This window comes from Mesoplodon bidens (assembly GCF_964165515.1).
Source record: "Mesoplodon bidens genome assembly, chromosome: 1".
NCBI classification, from domain to species: Eukaryota; Metazoa; Chordata; class Mammalia; order Artiodactyla; family Ziphiidae; genus Mesoplodon; species Mesoplodon bidens.
Window position 1 is genome coordinate 113,048,011 of NC_138176.1, and position 6,584 is coordinate 113,054,594.

Here is a 6,584-nt window from a genome sequence, read left to right on the forward strand (position 1 = left end):
CAGTTGTTCTGGCTCTCTCTCTGAATGTGCAGAGCGCACGCAGGCACACGACACACGGAGACGCATGCTGAGTGCCAGGCACCACTCCATTTCTCAGATCAAGCTCCAGCTTCACCACAGCCTCTCGTCCCCGTTTTCTCCCCTTCACTCCCCACCTCTAGCTTCTTTGTCAGTATTACGTCAAAGTATCTGACTCCCTTATCAGTATTAGCGGAAATTAAACAAGGATTTAGCACCTCCAAAACTATATTATACAATTTATTATGTAATTTAAATACACAGTATAATTAGTATTTAAACAATCTATATATACATAAACATTATATATATATGATGCTCCAGAAAACCTGAATCTAAAAAGGGAAAAAATCCATTTGATTCACTCAAAGACATAAATGTGGAGTAAAAACTTAAAAACTCACAACTTACATGCTTAGGGAATGTGATTTCTGTTTAGTTGACCTGTCTAGTCGATGGGTTATTTTCTGAAAAAAATTCCTAAAATGCATTTTTTTAATGGCCTGGCCTATCTTGAACATAAAGTCTGATAACTGATGGTCTGTACTGGGAGCTCCCAAATAATTACATTCTGCTACAGTCGGCAGGTTTTTTTAAGCACATGTCTCACTTTCAGAGTCCTACATACAGTACATCATCTGTGACCTTATCACAGCTGGTGTTCTCTAATAAGGATTTCCTATTCACATTTTCCACTTCACCACTGAGCGTCACCGTCTGCGTCACATTCATGACCCGAGACCAGCAATATCACCAAAACCAGGGAACTTGCTAGAAATGCTGATTGATACGTGTTCCTGGCCCAGACCTGCTGGCCAGTGTCGGGCCCAGCAATCTGCTTTAACAAGGCTTCCATCAGAATCAGATGATTCTGATACACCTAAGGCCGGGAAAACACTACTACAGAATCCTCACCTGTTGACACTAAAGCAGGGGTTCTTAACCTGGGATCTGTGATCCCCCTTAAGTCAAAGGCAAGTGTGCATTTTCCTGGGGAGAAGCTGCAGAGCTGTCAACTTTCTCAAAGGGATGGTAACCAAGAAACTTGATTCTACGTTGAATCATCAAATTCAGCAGAATTCACTTCTGCAGACACACACGAAGCCAAAATTTCCTCCAAGCCCTGTAATATCACTTAAGCAGCCGAGGCACAGGCAATAAGAAAACTGCGTTTTTTACGTTACAAGAAAGGAAATTTTGTGTATCTGCATGATATACGTTTTCTGAAAAATCTCTTCTGCGTTGACATTCATACACACTCTGGTCCATAGGCTGAGTCAACAAGGTCAGAAAGGCAGGCAAGATGAGAAACCATCAAGTTTACTGAGGAGGAAGAGGACTCAAATGTTTACCGACTGCCCACCACACGCACTGTACCAGGTTTTACGCACTTTACAGAAGTGAGGTGTGAACCTAAGTTCTATTTATCTAACAGAACAGCACTGGTACTGCCAGCTAAGCCTCCGTTTTTTTTTTTTTTTTTTTTTTTTTGTGGTACGCGGGCCTCTCACTGTTGTGGCCTCTCCTGTTGCGGAGCACAGGCTCCGGACGCGCAGGCCCAGTGGCCATGGCTCACGGGCCCAGCGGCTCCGCAGCATGCGGGATGCTCCCGGACCGGGGCACGAACCCGTGTCCCCTGCATTGGCAGGCGGACTCCCAACCACTGCGCCACCAGGGAAGCCCTAAGCCTCCGTTTTAAGTGCTCTTGAAGTACAAACTGTGGAGATGACAGCAGAGGAGCACCTGAGCTCACCTTCTCTCACGAGCACAACAAAATGACAACCAACAGATGAACAACCGTCGATTAAAACGACTGGCAGCTACCAGAAGAAGACATTCTACACCCAAGGACATAAAGAAGAAAGCACGAGAAGGTCGGAGAGGCGCCCTCTCGCCACCATCAAGTCCCACACCACCTGAGCGGGCGACCCCAGCTAGAGGACACTTACATCGCAGAGCCTCGCCCCCGCGTGAGCGCGGAACCCCACGCCAGGCTCCGCAGCCGGGGGTCTGGCATCGGGAGGGGCCCCCGGCATTTGGCTGTGAAGGCCGGCGCGGCTCGGTCGCAGGAGCCCCACAGGACGGGGGGAAGGAAGAGGAGACTCCGCTCCGGGAGGGCGCACGCAAGCTCCCTCGCGTGACAACGGCATGACTGCACAGCAGCCTGAGCCCGACCTACCTGCAGGTCTTGGAGGGTCTCCTCGGGAGGTAGCGGGCGTCTGCGGCCCTCTCTGGGGTCATAAATGCTGCTGGCAGACATTTTGGGTCCTTGGTCCGGGAGACCTGGTCCCACCCAACAGCCTGCAGGCTCCAGCGCCTGGGCGCCTTAGGTCAAACCACCCACAGGGCGGGCACCCAGCCCCACCCATGAGCAGACAAGTCGCCTCAACTGGAGGCCAGGGCCACCTCCACACACGCCACTAGGCCTAGACCCAGCCCCGCCCACCAGTGGGTGGGCACCAGCCCCCCCACTTCCGGGCACCGGCCGAAAGCGCGCGCAAACTTCTAGACCAGCCTCGGCCACCAGGGGGCAGACGGCAGCGGCCGGGAAACTACTGAGTCTGCAAACACAGCTCACTACCTACCCTGGTCCTGCACTGGGACACACAGGACATCTCCCACAGAGAGCCACTTCTCCCAGGTCGAGAAACGTAACTAAGCTACTACGTATGGGTTGACAGAGGCTGATGCAAAGACAGCACACGCAGACCCGGAAGCCAGAGGCACCAGGGACAACGAGGGTGCCAGCGACTCCGAGATCAGCAGAAACAAAGGCAAGGCCTGGAGTTTTCACAGATGTGGAACTGGTGAATTTATACAGATATGGTGAATGTCGATATAAATTTAGTAGTAAAGTGGAGTAGCCAATCTACTGGAAAGAGCTCAAGTAATGACTGTAAAGATGATCCAAGAACTCAGGAAAAGAATGGATGCACAGTGTGAGAAGTCCCAAGAAGTTTTTAGCAGAGTTAGAAAACATAAAGACCAACCAAATAAGAGTTGAAGAATTTAAGCACAAATTCTGGAACCAAAACAATAGATCTCTGCCCCAGGAAGCATGCCAATGTGCACTAACATTTCCATTTCCAAAGACCTAAGTGTGCTGCAACATTAGCACATGGGAACAACCAAGCAATTACCACTCTACTTAAATCTTGGGTTGAGCACCATTCGGCCAGCATCCCCACCGCCTGGTTCCATCACTGTGTAAAACTTTAGATCGTAAACCGTGTTCAGCAATTACTTGTCTAGACGGAAAAAACTTTTTTGGTATTGTTTTTAACACAACATAGCTAGCTTTCAAAAGTGGTACCTAATTTTTTTTTTTTTTTTTTGGCAGTACGTGGGCCTCTCACTGTTGTGGCCTCTCCCGTTGCGGAGCACAGGCTCCGGATGCGCAGGCTCCAGCGGCCATGGGTCACGGGCCCAGCCGCTCCACAGCATATGGGATCTTCCCAGACTGGGGCACGAACCCGTGTCCCCTGCATCGGCAGGCGGGCTCTCAACCACTGCGCCACCAGGGAAGCCCTGTGGTACCTAATTTTAAAGCACCAAAGCTGTCACTCAAATAAGATGTACTTGGCATAATCAGCTCTAAAGTAAGGATATCACTACCTTCAGTAAGCATTAACGCTGATTATTTCTCAGAAAGCCAAGTGATACCCAGCTTGGGCTGCACTACAGTTCACAAGGGCACATAGTCTTCATTCCCTCCTAAAATAAACCTAAGTTGATTGACCCCTCACACTCCTCTAGCCAGTCCTTAAGTTTTCCTGGGTCCATTCCTCTCTTGCCAAGCTGTCTGCCCCTTGCTCTTTCCCCACCTACAATCCCTCTGACTGCCCCAAGTCCATCCCCCATCTGGGAAGATGCAGGACAGAAGAGTGTTTCCTAGCTGCACGGTCAATTACTGACGAATCACCACTATACTGTTTTGGATTTGGGATCCTACTAGGAAAATGAACCTACCAACACATGCTTGAACTGGTCATCCCACTCCACCTCACCCCCCAAAAAGCATGCAGACTTGTCACTGAAAAAAGCACACTGTTTATGGTTCAGAATCACAAACCTGGAAGGTTCCTGAGGAAGCGTCCTTTAATGTGCAAGGGACCTAGTCTGATGTTCTTATTTTACAGATGAGAATACTGGAGTTGAGATGTCATGTGGACTTGCCCAAGGCTGGCAGCTATCCAGAGGGAGAAACTAGAACCACACTCCAAACTCTTCCCACTACATCCCAACCACCACAAAACCCTGCAGTTAAAGTTTTTAAGAAAAACAAAATGTCTAATACACAGAAAAGGTCTCTCTACATTCAGACAGAATAAAGGCAACCGGTACAACGAGAAATGCTCAACACCACTAAGTACCAAGATCTTTATTCTCAGGTCTGATACTGAATCTGTGGCTGCAGATAATGTCACTATTTTTGAGAATAAAAGGTCCCATTATCTTCATTCTTTGCAAGTCTTCAGCCAGAAAGTTATACCTTATTCCCATAACAAGATAAGTGAATCAGGCTGGAAGGGGATTCAGGAGGTACACTGACGATAAAAGCAAAGGGGAACACACACTTTTACAAGCATATTGTCCCAGCTACCCTGAAGGTTACATTTCATATTAATTTACAAAAGTAGTGACAGAACCATGATTTCAGTGAAAATCAACACAAGTTATACCTTAAAAAAAATCAATTCAGAAATACGAAGTCAGGCAAGCATGCAAAATTCAGAGTATTAAAAAATGCAAGGGCTGGTTGCCCAAACAGATATATCCCTCAGAAAAAGGGATTTGAAAATGCTGAACAGAACCAAAGGAATTAGAAGCTGAATCAGCAGACCAATTCCCTCATTTTATAAATGCAGGCAGACATTAACTAGCGAAGCTTACTCAGCTAGATTAAGGGTGTACACAGATCTAACTCCTGGTGCTATTTGCAACTACACACATCTAAAATACAAGGAGATAAATATCCGGAACACATTAGGCCCACTGATTTAATCAACGGTGGGAGTGAAGTTACTATAGCACAGCAGCACATCAGACATATTTAAGAGATTAAATGGAAAGAAAGAATCTCTTAAAGATTTTAATGCTCAGTTTTAATACACAATCAAGTTTCCACCCAATCATCTGATGTACAGTGAACTGTACTAGCTTAAAAGAAAAAAGTGCCTTCTTCAGTTTTCTTCTACACTTTTTTTGGCCTATCTTTCAAAACTGAGCATTGGGTATTTTTAATGTAAGTAATGTGATGTTATATATGTACATTCTAATTGCACGTTTTAGGAATAAACAAAATCCGTGTTTCGGTAACTGATAGTGTATTTATAAAATCAAAACCTATCAAAATACACTTTTCACTGAGAAAAATAAATAAAACAGACAAATGGATCTACACAAAGTAAAAATTAACTTTGGTAGATTTCAGTGTAGGACAGTCCATAACAAGCTTATTTGTCCTTACTCCCCCAGAGCTGATCATCTTCCAAGTTAAGATTTTAAAAATATTTTAAAATTGAGATTATTATGTTGACATTTATTTCTCATTCCACATCATCTTCAGCCAAGCTCTGAGCACTTACTATTCTCTGAAAGAGAAAAGAATTTTTAATTTTTAGAAGTATGATAAGCATTTAATCAGGATTCTAAGTTCAACATAAAATGCTCTTTGTATCAAATCTCTGGACCAAATCTTGCTGAGGTTTACCCATACTGAGATATCAACATTTAACACTTCATACATTGTTTTTATCTGAGAAAATAATGATCATTGTCAGTTCCATCTCAAAATTCAAGTCAACAAAGGAACCATAACATTATATCCTGTTACATGTTAGTCAATTTTGTAACTAAAACCAAAAAGAATTTAAGATCTTTTTTCACTCCCACAGGAACAAATACCAATTAGTGCTATACTGATCATTCTATCCTCCAAACATTTCCCTTTTCTGCCTGTAAATGGTCACAGTCATTATACAAAGACATCATCCTCAGGTCAATTTTCCAAAAGCACTATGCTATGCTGTCTTTCAAAAGACAGATAATCTTAGAGGATTCTGACAACTGACTGGGAACCACATTAGTCTAAAATAAAAAAGATTGAAACTCCTTGGTTTTCCAACTCTTTCCCTTAAAATCCTTTTTTTTTAACATCTTTATTGGAGTATAACTGCTTTACAAGGTTGTGTTAGTTGCTGCTGTATAACAAAGTGAATCAGCTATACGTATACATATATCCCCTCCCTCTTGCGTCTCCCTCCCACCCTCCCTATCCTACCCCTCTAGGTGGTCGCAAAGCACTGAGCTGATCTCCCTGTGCTATGCGGCTGCTTCCCACTAGCTATCTATCTTACATCTGGTAGTGTATATATGTCAGTGTTACTCTCTCACTTCATCCCAGCTTACCCTTCCCCCTCCCATGTCCTCAAGTCCATTCTCTACGTCTGTGTCTTTATTCCTGTCCTGCTCCTAGGTTCATCAGAACCATTTTTTTTAAGATTCCATATATATGTGTTAGTATTCGGTATTTGGTTTTCTCTTTCTGACTTACTACACTGTAT

General features: G+C 44.7%; 1 long non-coding RNA gene across 1 annotated transcript; it reads right to left on the bottom strand.

Moving 5' to 3' along the window:
• Nucleotides 1-271: 271 nt before the first annotated feature.
• Nucleotides 272-6,203, bottom strand: LOC308625794. Its single transcript, XR_014017150.1, has 3 exons — nt 3,556-6,203; nt 1,707-3,331; nt 272-1,479 (listed from the first exon to the last, which is right to left on the bottom strand). It is a non-coding gene; the product is annotated as an uncharacterized lncRNA (long non-coding RNA).
• Between the last annotated feature and the right edge of the window lie 381 nt (nt 6,204-6,584).